This window comes from Numida meleagris, chromosome 2 (genome assembly GCF_002078875.1).
Source record: "Numida meleagris isolate 19003 breed g44 Domestic line chromosome 2, NumMel1.0, whole genome shotgun sequence".
In the NCBI taxonomy this organism is placed as follows: Eukaryota; Metazoa; Chordata; class Aves; order Galliformes; family Numididae; genus Numida; species Numida meleagris.
Genome location: NC_034410.1, coordinates 12,758,399 through 12,772,562, shown reverse-complemented (window position 1 = coordinate 12,772,562; position 14,164 = coordinate 12,758,399). Strand labels below are relative to the sequence as shown.

General features: G+C 36.6%; 1 protein-coding gene across 1 annotated transcript in view; it reads right to left on the bottom strand.

Moving 5' to 3' along the window:
• PARD3 (par-3 family cell polarity regulator) overlaps positions 1-14,164 on the bottom strand; it is a 435,432-nt gene that overhangs the window by 236,678 nt on the left and 184,590 nt on the right. The window lies entirely within an intron of this gene.

Genomic DNA, 14,164 nt, shown 5'->3' with positions numbered 1-14,164 from the left:
CTACAGAGAAACAAAGCTCAGCAGTTTCTTCATCAAATATTATCATCACCAAATCAGTTCAATTCGTGCATGAACACGATTACAGTGTTGTAATGAAGAGCATACCTCGGTGCAATGGGAAATGGGTACTAGTTTCTCCATTCAGTTTTCCCCATCACTTACAGCAACAGTAAAAGAACATGTGGCAGGAACTCGGGAAGCTAAGCCTGGCAGTAGTAAAATCCTTAAAGCCAGGAAAAATTCATGAACTCAAATTTCGAGAATAGAGTTTTAATCATTCCTGGTACCACTCAAATAGGGGTTGCTTGGATGTTTATTAGTAAAACTGGAAAACTCTTATAAGTTGTTTTTGCGTATTTTTTTTATGACAACCAAGAACTTAAAATCGGGCACTAATGCTCTTCTTCCTCCAAACCAAAATACTTTCAGTAAAACAGGAATTGAGTGGGAATAAAAGGCCAAATCACTCTAAAAAGCCACTACACTTTCCCAGCTCTTTAACGCAGAAAAAAAAGAGGTTATAATATGCATTTACATAAAACTATGGGCATATGTGGATAGCTTCTGCTCCTCAGGATTTCACAGCTATGTTTCCTTTCAAAAAATGCTTTATCAACGGAAGAAAGTATTTCTTTTGGTCTTTTAATGGTCTGCACCACTGTTAAGAGAAATAATTCAAAGCAGACCACACAGAACTGAAAGTATATGCTAGATTTTTTGAGCCATGTATTCAAAAAGGAACATGTCTTCACCTGCGAATGCTGGTATTTTCATGTTACTCACTGGTTCATGCAGCAGGTCCATATTCTAGTTTGAAAATCAACCACCAGCAAACAAGTACACCAGAAGGTAAAAATAAAACCTTAAAATACTCAGTTACAAAAATATCTGAAAAAGGGCAAAAATAAACCTGCCTATTTCTTAAGAAAAGCCATTGAATTTGACCTTAAGAAATGCGCTACATTTAAAGTGAAAAGGAAAGTACATATGTCAAAGAAAAGGTAAGAGCAGGAGTAGAGCTTTCAATATTCAAAAATATATACAGAGCCAAAATATTTGATAGATGTGTTAAATAGTTACCCTGGTATATTAAAAATTGCTTACATAACATATACACTTTGTAAAATCTTGTCAAAGATAAGCACAGAAAACAATTCAAGTTCTATCAGAACATTCTTGAGACGCTAGAACATGCCTGGATTCATGAGACATTTATCAACTGATGAAGATACACCCCTTAGATTGAAAGTAGTCTGTAAAATGCTGTATGTATATTTTGTTTCTATTTTAATGTATTTCTTTAGTATTTTTCTTGGAATTCAAACAAAAATGTTCCTGCTTGTGCGAGTTTCAAGTCATTAGCGCCAAAACTTCAGCCAATGTTTCATGAGAAAATTACTGAATTATGTCTGTTTATGATTACAACGCACATTTCTCAAGAAAATTATTCCCTCTTGAGCATTAAAAACTAAATGAGTATGAAAAACTAGAATGTGTTTAATGTGACCAAGGTAGCTTTTCCCGCCAAAATGCCTCTATGTAATCCAAAGTAATTTTTGAAAACTTAAACAAAGTCTAATAAAAGTTATTTCACTTCCAAAAATGACGTGCATTTACCAGAAAAGTCTCAGTATAAAACCATCATTAAAAAAATCCAAATTGTGAAGGCCAAGAATTTTACAATGCAACTGCTGTAAATAATTTTTTTTTTTAATGGAAGTTCATGGATGAGTCAAAAAGAGCATGTGTGAGAAAGAGAAAGAAATCCCACAGCAACGGAGAAATTTAACTGAAAAATTAAATCAAGGAGCCAAAAGCAGACACACAGATGGTAAAAACTGGCAAAAATAAAAAGTAAAAATCATGCTCTTAAGTACCAACAGATGCAGTGACTTTAAAATATTACTCCTTGAGGATACACAAAGACAATAATCCCAGATTGTGATTTCTGGGACAGTCTACCGCTGCACTCGAGCCACACAACACACCGTATTGTGCAGAGAAAAATGGAGTGCCAGACATGGAGATATCTGCACTGCCAGTCTCCTAAAATACAAGGGAAGAAAATTAAGCTATCCAACACTGTGAAATTAATGTCTTCAGAAAAAAAAAAAAAAAGTTAACTGTGTAAGTGAGATAAGAGAGGTGACTTACAGAATCTCTTTGCAGGTTTATAATACTACAGGACAGTGCATGAATTGGTTATTTGTGCATTTTTGAAATGTTCTTTCCTGAAACTCTATTCCAGCTTCACAATCCAGATAGAAAGAAGCCTGAGCTACCTAGGGTCAGCACTGTTAAACACTGCCACATGAAAAGCTTTGCTGGTCTCCAATCTTATTTCGGGTCTCTTTGACTTTAATCACCACAATTGCTTAAACGCCACCACAGTCCAGGCTACCACTATTAAGAAAGGGAAAGAGAAATAATCCAAGATTTGAAATTTGAGGAACTGCTTTAAGTTCAGCTTTTTCTGAAAAATATTCTTAAAATCAAAACTTGAGATGAATAATCATTAGTACTTTTAAAACATGTTGCTAAAGACTAATACTCCAGATTGTCCAGTGAATTAAATTGATACTGCTACACATTATTAAACAAACCTAGCATGTTATGCCATCGCCATGATTTCAGGCTAGCTGTAAAAGCAAATAAAAGTCAAATAAAATAAAATAATATTTCTTCTAGTATGGAAACAAGTCTACACTGGGCGTTTTCTCCTCTAAAACTAAAGGAGGATATACCATACAAGATAGACAGAATATTAGGGAAGTGGCTCAGAAAGGTGTCACTGAGGCCAGGCAAGTCTCAGCAAGTGGCTGTATGCCCACTGACCACTCCAACCAAAGCCACGTGCCATGCACTCATTCCCCCCAGATCCGTGCCCCTCCTGAGGCCTCTTGGCAAGTCACACCAAAGGGTAGGGCCCTGCAATGGCCACCATCACATATAACATCATAAGATGTCTCCTTCATGCAGAGACCAGCAATCGCGACCTTCAAATCATCAGGAAAACCAATCAGTTTGAAAAGAGGATGAGTTAAAAGAGTTTTCATGAAAAGAAAACTATTCCTATTGATGGAGTACAAAATACTGCTGGGCTTACTTTCTGAACTCTGTGCTTTGTTGTTAAAATTATTGCCTAGGAAATCTAGATAAATAAAAATGGCATGATGGAATAGTCAGTGTAAGTTTCAATAATTCAAATAGAGATGCTCAGATATGACTGCTTTCTTTTGGGGCATTTAATTTAGTCTGTTCTCTGGATAAATGACTTGAAATTATAAGCAATCATGAATTCCTGCGTATTAGGAAAGTAAAGATTTTTGAAGACAAATGAGGATGTCCATGAGGAAGAGGAAATTAAGCTTTGATATGAAGACACTGAACATTGGCTCCCTGCCATCTGAAGAAATATTGGTAGGACCACAGAGGTTTTGTTTATTCTCAATACCTCACCCCATAGGTGTTTACTCCACAGTTTGTAAAAATATTTGCAATAAACAGCTGGAAGATACATTTATTTTTTTCTTTTTGGAAATAGTTACATGTATATGTATGCTGGCCTCAATATTAATTTTTAAACTATGAAAACAAATAATGCCTTAAGTGGCAAATGTTCTAAAATAATGCAAATAGCAAACTGATTTTGTTCAGATTTATAAATAGATATCTCTGGGCTGCAAAAAAAAAAAAAAAAAGCATTAAAAGTTAAATCCAAATAAAGTAATCATATGCAGCTGGCATAAAAGTGAATGATACCTTAATATGGAATTCTTAAAACATAACATACAAGAGATCAAAACTTTAAAGGAATATTTATTTATAAAGTAAAATCTTTACAGCAGACTATTAAAGGAAATCTTCAGTTCATTAATACTTGTAGTGCCGCTTGCTTCACATGTTTCCAATTGATTACTTCCTCATGGAAGCATTAGTTCTGCTGTATTTATTTTAATTCTGTACACCATGAGTATGGAACATCTCTCAATCAGAGTCACAAAGCACTTTTCTTCTCTGGTATAGGGATTGAGCAAAAACTCCCACCAGTGCCATAAGGCAGCTGACAGTTATTTGCTGGCTCTTACGAAAATAATTTTATTGACTAAATCAGACCCAATGAAAAGAGTAGAGAAAAACAAAGTCGGTATTTCTGTTTTGCATGTGAGACACATAAAAGTAAATAACTTTTTAATACATCCTTCCCAAACCATTTTCTGTTCTCTCTGTTCACCCCCTTCCCCAGCCTCAGATACTACCTAGATTGGCTATGTCAGATGCAATTCCAAGTAGTTTCAAGATAAACTTAGGATGGGCTTATTCTCAAGTCAGTCAATGAATGAATTGGCAAGGCTGGTCCATTATCTTCTTTTATCTTCCCGTTACACCAATGCAATAAATTAAAACCTCACAGTATAGCCCATCAACCAGGTTGTATTACGTAATTCCGTTCACTGAGTTGCTGCACTCACTAAATCTTGCTGTGTCATTTCATGAAGAATCATGACATATCTCAAAGTATCCTATAAATTATATTAACCACTTAATACAGCCAAAGAGGACTACATTCAATAATGAAATGCTCATACTTAAGCAATAAAATCAAGATTAAATTTGAAACTCAAAATAAAATAAAAACCCAGACACATTACTCCATATAATTCAATTATTAACTCTAAGTTATACAGTTCTGTTCCCTTTTACAGCAAAGTGCAACCATGTCATTAAAATGACTTGTCCACACAAGCTTTTTAAAAAGAAAATGACTGTTAGTTACATCAATGGAAAATGAATTAATTATCACTTCCACAATTTTCTGGTCAAACTTGGCCTTCTTCTGTAAGCATCTTCCTATAATTAATAATTCATAAAAGGAAAAAATCACGCTGCCATAACTGAATAAATTAGATAAAGATTAGTTTCCCATTCAGATAAAATTTGTCATCTTCCCTTGCTCAAAATAAGAACTCTTGCTTTATTTCTGTTCTGTCTGGAATTAACTGACCTGCATGGCTCTGCAGGGATTTACCTGAATCTCCTCTAAAACCTACGGCGAGACGCAACAAGTGCTAAGGTCCTCTTCTTTCTGGGTGGTACCTCGTTATACTTTATTGCAGAGAAGAGCACAGCTTCCACTACAAATTTTTAATATAAATATTTCTTGAAAATAAGTAACATTAGCCATTTAGAAGATGATAATGTTCCAGGAAGAAAATTAGACGATTAAAAATAATAAAAAATGCACTTATTTTTCCATTTCAAGTCCAGCAAATTCTAAAATGAAAATCAAATTAACTGAAAATTAAGTTAACTCAAGGCTTTAACTAAGGCAGACAGACTCCTAATGCAGAGTTATAAAAGTTTGGCTTGGCAGCAAAATCAGGGAAATTCTCAAGTCTTCAGTTTCCTTATGATTTGTAAGGAACAGAGGAAAAAAAATCTAAAAATGGATTCGAGATAACTTTCCAATTTTGGATGGTCTTTCTGATAGAACATGGAGAACGACAACGTCAAGACATCAGAAAACAAAGCAGAAAAGGGATTTGGGGAGCTGGGGTTTTGAGATGGCCTTGCTTCCTTCCTAGGAAAAAAGGAAGAATCAGTCTGATAGAAATCTATTCTACAAACTGCAAAGCAGGAATGCAGGAAGAAGTAAAATAAACAAGAAAATGGGAATACAAAATGGAAACTTTTTCTTCCCATTAAAAATACCAATATCGTGTCCTACCAGTACCATCTTCTGAAACAAAAATGCAGAATTTCTTCTTAAGCGGCAATGATATGTATAATCATTTACATATTTACACTTTGGTTAAAAGGCTGGAATGCAGACCGAGCATAATGTTAATTTTAAATTAAGAAGACCAAGGGCAAAGGAGAATCCTCTATAGGCACAATTAACAGAATTGGTTTAATACACTTAAAACTTTTAACCTTGTGCTCTTCGAAGCAAATAGTGAAACTGCATCTATTTCAGGTTTGTACAGAAGGGCTGCACAGCCCCGAAAAGTTTTATAGCGCTGTAAACTAATGAAATAAATTATCTTAATTTGGTGAGATCTATTTTCATTAACTGTATTGCCCTCCGAGGGAATGAGGACAAATTTTAATTTTCCTAATGCATTCCCCTCTTGTGTTCCTTTGGCAAAGCAGGAGCCCTGTGCCCAGCGCTGCGGCACTGCCAGCAGCTCCTCGTGCCTGCCCACCACAGTGCTTGAGGACAGCAACAAGCACGTTGTGAACATAGGGAGACTATTTCTATTACAAACAGCCAGTTGGGATACAACTACATGTATGCCTGCGCTAAAAAGAAAATATACTAGAAGATAAAGCTCCTCCACAATGTAATGAAAGAATGGGAAAACAAGTTTTTAAAAGCAGAAGAGGAAGATCTCAAACATTCCTTGGATGAAACGCTTTTCTGTGCACAGCAGGAGACTTTCAGATGTCCTTAACTGACCTGCTATCATAGGCAGACAGCAGTCAAGGGAGCCAGAGATGGTACTGCGCTGCAAAGTATTTCGGAAATGATAGGAAAAATAACAGCAATAATTTATTTAAAGCTTCTTACAGAATCTGCATGTAATTTAAGAGTATGAAATACCATCTATGGCATCATAGCTTAGTTACCATTAACTACCATAACAACATGATTACTTAAATACTTTGGTCCAAAAGGGCAGGAAAACAGCCATGTGTGGTTACCAGCTACCCTAAAAAGGCCAACACTCTTCAGAAAGGTTCTGCAGAACAGAAGTCATGTTTAGACTTGGCCCAGACCATCTACACTCCTATGTGTATGTACATGCCTATAAGATTGATCATCAATGATATACACCTGAATGTACTGCATGTTTTTTCCTCTAATCATTAAAATCCTTGAGTAGTTATTGTCGTTGTTTCATTTGTCTCATAAAATCAACTCTTCTATATATACATGTGTGTATATATATTTAATTGCAAGTACTGTTGTCTCTCTATGTACACAACTACATTCTGCCACTGCATTAATATCTACACAGCAGCACATAACCGAGCACAGGTTGTAGCCCCAAAATTGTCTCGCCTATTTAATACACAGTATGAAATGACAGATTATTTTTGAAGGAGAACAAGATAGATGCCAGCATGAAATGCTGTTTATAAAAGCAGCACTACTACAGCTGTCCCCAAGCAATAAAGCTGTTTATTCCAACATCCTATTTCATATAAACTGAAATGCTCAGCACAGAAAAATAACTTCAAGGCTGTTCATAACTCCAGGATGAATAAGAAAGAGAAACTCTTTTCCAAAATACACAATTAAGATCATGTCCATAAATGTCCATTTTCCATAAAAATGCACAGACTTCTAAATTCCATGTTAATATTTTCTTAAAACCAGTACATACTGTAATTTGAAATTTGAAATTTTAACTCCATACACACTGATGTGTTCATTATGAAGATGGGTCTTTCTCTTTAATGCTTCTTTTTCTGTACTTACATACATTTAGAGAATATTAATATGTATATTAGTATACTCATGTCTAAGCTACATGCAGAACACAGAGATTCTTCTGAATTCAGAATATGTGACAACGTATTCCAGCGGGAAAACAGTTAGATTTAGTTTAGATTCAGAAATCTGGAACTGAAGCCATTTAGGTTCAAAGTCTGACTTAAATCTAGAAGAGGTCTGCTACTCTGATTCTCCCTGCAGGAAAAAAAAATGATAAAAATTTCAAACGTAGAAAGCAGAAATCATATATATGGAAATACAGAATGTACATGGTCATCATAAGAGCTTCTTTTTGTAGGACCTGGACACCTAAACGCCCCCCCCCCCAGAGCCTCAGCTGCTGGACGTAGCTCAGTGGAGTCCAGTGTGGAAGCTTGTTGGCTGCCCTCATGCACACTTAGTCTTGAGGCAGATCTAGATTCTGCTACTACCCAGTACTGGACTGGGGATATTTATGCAGGTTCTCACACTGTAAACAGCTAAATATAGGTTTCTCATTTTGGAGTTCACTTTGCACAGTAGTTTTTTCTAATGTAATAACGATGATTATTATAATGATGATTACTATATTAATAATGTTATAATAATAGAAGGGAAGAGAACATTGAAAAAGTCAACAGAACTATAATTTATTTGTGGTTATATAAGGATTAGCAGTACCTAATATCATTATACTCTTCTGGGAAGTCAAAGGCAATAACAAGTCATTAATTGATTTTGACTGTATTATATATATAAAGCATTCCAAAGGTCTGATTAGGCAGAACAGTTATGTTATAATGTTTATATTATGTTATGTTATATTATATTAATACATCATATCATATTGTAATGTATTGTATTATATATACACTTCATACATATATATAATTACACCTGTGTTTAGACATGGCTCCAAGGAGTCAAGGTGCTCTTTGGTAGCCAGATGGGACATTTCATTGGTCCAGAGGTAGATGCAGCTGCTGCCCTAGCTAACATGTAAGCACTCCTCTTGTGCTTACAGAGTGCAAGTCAAGCAGGCACTTACAGCTTACATTTCAGCTGGGGCTTTTAGCTCCTGAGCTGAAGTACTTAACAGCATGCAAATGTACAAAAATAAAGGGAAGAGGATTACATATTTACCTATAGTAGCAACATCTAACAGAAAATAATCTTGAGCCAAATCAAGTTTTCCACCCCTGTCATGATACACAAGTGAAAAGAAACAATTGTTGTAACACCCGGGAAGTTAACTGATCCATTAGGTGGAAGCCAGAACCATCACATGGCCAAGAACTCGCCTCCGGTAGTAAAAATACTGAATTTGCACACGGATGTGCGACTGTGGAAACTAAACTTGCAGGGGCACCTTGAGGCCCGACCAGCTCTTTGACTGACATACACCATATGTGAATCCTCTATCACCTCTGGCCACTACTTCCACCTGTCCATAGTTACAGCTATGGCCTAATATTTAATTCAGTGTCACGTGCCAAGTACTGCCCTTCTCATCCATGACCTACAGCTCTGCTGCACAGACACAGTAAACCACATGAGAAAGCTGGGCTCAGCTCCGCTCTGCCTCCTGGCTGGACCTGGCCACCCAGTGAAGATTTCCACTCCCCCCCCCAAAAAAGAGGTAGGCCCCTGTATTAGGCCTGGAGCTTTGAACATATCTATCTTTGCGACAGAAGTGTGTTCTATTGAATATGACAAGCTTTACAACCATCCTTCTATTTTACACTTTATCTGTTGTCATCATTCTATATTCATTAAGGTTATCATAAGAGACAAATTACAAAATTATGTACTCGATAGGGAGGAAAGCAAGGAGACTCTATCTTGGCATTGCACTGAATAACAGACAACAGGGTAAGACTGAAATCTAACAAATCTCTTAACGAAATCTTAAATTAGCAGAATTCCTAACTAATGAGGGCATTTTTTCCTGAAGTTTCTATCTCTACACGTGAACAGTTTGAGGCAAAGAACAGCCTCCAGCCCCACAAGCCTCTCCATCTTTCTGTTCATGAGAAATTGCAGACCATCATGTTGTATAGTTACAAAAATAGTGGGGGGGGGGGACAAAAGTAAAAACACACCTGTCAGACAAGGAGAAACACAAAAGAGGCACATGAGTGAAAATAAAGATGATTATATTCATTAGTTATAACCCCATATAACATTCAGAACTAAAAAGGAAAAAAAAAAAAAAAGGCTACATTTCTACCTTCTACCCTTGCATTAAAGCACAAAATAGAAGTAGGGCTTTTGTTAAATGAAAAATCTGACAACATGGTTAAGATGCAACATAAGAATCCAAAGAAAATTAATGATTTAAATTCTCCGATCTATCTCTAAAGCTCTGGTTTTCTTTTTCAACAGATAGTTCTGAAATGCACTAATTTATACGACCTGAATGTTTTTAGAGAGTCTATTCAATCATATTAAAAACAAGCCTTATTTTGCTGAAAATAACAGCCGAAGGCAGGTACTCTGTAGCTGGAGATATAAAACCATATGCTATTTGAATGTCTGATCTCATTGTTGAAAAAGGAACCTGAGAAACCGTATAAGATCACTGGATGGATGTCATAAACAACTTACTGGGAGTGTTCTGCACAGCAAATTTCTGTTCAAGAGGATAGCAGTAGTAAACACTTCTCTTCCCATTTCAGGATACAATTTAGTTGCTTTCATCTCTGGCTTTGGTTGCTACTTGGAAGCTATAAGGATTTTAGGCATCAGACCTGTTCTTCAGTAATAAGCACGAAATTTCACTTCATTTCCTGCCTTGTTCTCATTCACTGGCAAGTACACATATATACAGATATACATCAAATACAAATATATATATATATATTTACACACAGGTTTAATTGAACCAATCCCTTCATATTTGCAAATCTGATCAGCTGCTTCCAAATGAAGCAGGGCAGCTGGAGAATTTCCCTTTCCTGCTGTTCTTGCCCCTTTTCCCAGCTCTGAGAACAGCAGGGTGCTCTTAATCCTTCTGCGAAATGGGCTTCTGCAACAGAGCACAGAATATACTATTTCAGCTCAAGTTTTCTTGGTTGCTAACAGTTTCAATATTTGACTAATGGAACTAAAATGACCACCCAAGAGAAGTGCTCTGTATACTTCAGAAATTGGTGAAAAGTTTAACTCTTTCTTATGTTCCCTTTTCACGTCTCTATTATGAAACAGCATGATTCCAGATTTGATCAGGCCTTGAGCAAGTTTTTAGGTGAACTGAAGAAAAAATAGATCTCTCAAATAAAAGTGGTATTACCATGTAGATGAATACATTTGGAAGGAAATAAGATATCTCAAGACATTCCTCAAAGCTTGGTTGTTGTGGAGAGAAGAAAGTACTGTGGAGGGGAAGGCAAAGAACAAAACGTTTTTTTTATTTCCTAAAAGATTTGAGAATTGAATTAAACCTTACTAATGCTATCACTAGTACTTGACGATCTACAAGACAGAACGAGTGAAATTACTGAGAGAAGCAGTAAAAAAAAATACAGAGCTTACCTTTCTAAAATCATTTTGAAGTGGTCTTTGGATATTTGATTTTATGGTAGTAAGGTGATTCTCGGGTACAAACAATTTCACATAACTGACTTCATGGTCATGAGAAATGTCAAAGCTTTCTGAGAATTACACTGATCAATTTGCCCTGTGGACAGGGGGAGAACTGGAACTAAACTGGGAACAAACCTTAGGCAGAAGTAGCTAACCAGCATATACAACCAGAACGTCTTAGCGTATGCAGGAGGCAGAATTAATCTTTTCCACTTCTTTGATGTATCACTCTAATTTAGCAGAGCCCTAGTGAAGCACAATAGGTAGGAGCAAAAGCAATTACTTCAAGGAATTTTAACAGGCTCTGAGCATTCCTCCATTTAAGGCACTAAAACCTACACAAATCTACAGAAGTATTTCTCTAACAACTACTAGAGTATTTCTAATTCTGTGCTTTGATTAGTCCCTACTACAGCAGCCTATAATGATTTCCTAGAAAGGAGGTGTCTTACAGTTCCATCTGCAGAACAGGCTGTGATGTTGCAAGATTATCGTGTGTTCTGTGGTTCTGCTTATTGGAAATGAGGCGTTGCCCACACAAAAATAACTTTGGCACATCACACCCTCCCTCCTCAAAGTGCAATTCCAGTAAATGTTCATGTACAGTAGAAGCTGACAATGATCATCCTGAAGTTGATTTTTTTCTCCTTATATTCAAAAGGAGGAAGCGTGGAAAATTCAAGAGAAGCAATTCAACCGAAGCCCAGAAAGCCTTCCCTAAACAACAAGCCTCTGAAGCCTGCAGGACAAATGCAGTCCTTGCTACCTAGTCTGCAGAGCCACAGAGGCAGATTGGACAAGGACTGTCACCACTCTTGGAATCCGGCGGTCCCGCACAACTGGTTTCATGGCACAGCCCAACACCTCTGACCAGACATCATGTCTGCTACTTCTTAGGCATGTGCTGGCACAGAGCACTCTGGCCACCCCCACAGTTGTGCTGTACACAAAGGAATAGGGCTGGAAGTCACTAACTGAACTGACTTTGCCAGGTCAGCAAACTACACTGCAACCTTCTTGTCTGAGACTCTCCTTTCTGCATCTGCTCTCAGATTATCCATTTCCACTAACAGTATTCCTATGGTGTTGAATACAGAGCTTCAGCAAAGAGGAGGAAAGAGGATAAGGCAAACGATGTTGTAAGAAAAGTGTTATGCGCAACCTAAAGTTGGAAAGCTTATACATTGAAAAGCATTTTTCAGCAAGTAATGTGCTTTAAAGCTAGGGTCAGTGAGATAGGACTGGCCTTTTGTCTCCGGTACAATTACCTCATCCATTTGTAGTTTCCACCACAGGCACCACACACACAACTTGTTACTCGTCTTTTTAAAAGAACCAAGAGCATGATTGTGTTCTGTAATTTCTGGTTCAGTTATTAACAAGATTTCCAGATTCAATTTCAATTTCTGCTAAATTAAACAAAAAGCAAACCAAAGGGAAAGGCCGAACCAGTGAAGAAAAAAGAAAAAAAAAAGAAAAAAAAAAAGTGCCTACAGAGGACACTGTAAAAGAACCAGAGTTCAAACCCCAAAACCAAATGGAATTTCTCTGTGCAGTTCCTCCACTCTCTGCTGGGCCTTTCCCTCTCTCCCTGCAGAGCTGTGCATCATCCCATCCTCACCTCCTGTTCATATCCTGTTAAACAGTTTTCAATCTAATTAACTATCCCACTGGCATGAAATGGCAAAGGTATCCTGGTCTTCCAGATAGAGGCAGATTAATTAACACATGGAAAGAATTAATCCTCTCTCTTTCAAAAAGCAACAAAAGAAAACCCAAAAGCCAAAAACTTGCTCAAAAGAAATATAAAACTTGCAAATTCAGACTTCAACCAGTTAGTCGGCATAACATATACATCAGACTACTGCTATTTACCTAATTTGGGAATAAGTTGAACTAGGTAAGCCATTCAGACACCAAAATCAGCAGAAAACGTAATGCTTCTTTGAACAGGGATTCCCATGTATTAAAATATTCATGTACCCAACATTCTACAGGAAGATCACTATTAAGATTCCTAATCCAACCTCTTTTGCTGAGACAACAGCTTTACTAACTGCCACAGCAAAAATCTAATGACGCTTGAAGCGTGCCTTGAAAACATCAAACAGCACCAGCAGGGAGACACCTCCAGCTCTGGGCACTGGCCTTCCTGTTTCAGCACAGAGGCAGCAGCTGAACTCACTGACACTAGATGGGTTCACTGAGGGGAAAACAGCAACAAATTGCCACCATGGGTCCTACCACAAAATGCGCAGGGGAAAAAATACAAGGACCAAGGGCAGAGATCCCTCTGTATAAAGTAAATTCTGTTTTCATACCCTACTGCTATAAAATACGAACCTTGTACATTTATGCTCAATGCAAAATCTCAACGTTGTATAAGGAAGAAACATAAGGAAATAGCCCTTATATGCACCGTTCTTTATGCGGACTTGCTGTTTTACCTCCATTCTCCATAATAAAGATGCATTTTCATGGTACATTTCAGGACACTTCTCGAAAATTTTCAGACAAATACAAATATGTGATGTGACTGCTACTTAATATTAATTTTAGTCCTTTAACATTCTAGGACTACCAGCTTATTACTAAAGAAAAATCAAGTTGAAATTATATATATTGTCTCAAAAAAGACCAAAATCAAAAGTGGTACAAATGTACACTAAATAAATATGATAGCAGTTTCTTCTAATTTATAATCATTATTTGTTGCAAGGCTATGAACAACAAAATATTTAAAAGTACAATGTCAAAACTGACCCACGTTTGGCTACTCTGTAGTAATATTATTAACTTTCATCAGCAAAATATTTATCAAAATTATACTCTGTAAATAAATTAACTCTGTTTGTGTCGGTTGTGAAGAACTGCAACGCTCCACATACTACATAAATGGGTGTATGACTCAAAAATGAAATAATTTGCAGCTGTCTATTTTCAGTCTTAATGCAGTATTTTGAAAGCAGACAAAATCCCATACAAATTTTGTCAGTGTACTTCTAATGCTTGAATCTCGCTTAGAAAGCCAATATCACATAACAATATACTTTTTTGCAGTAGCATAAAGATTAGATTGATAAAGTAATATATATATGC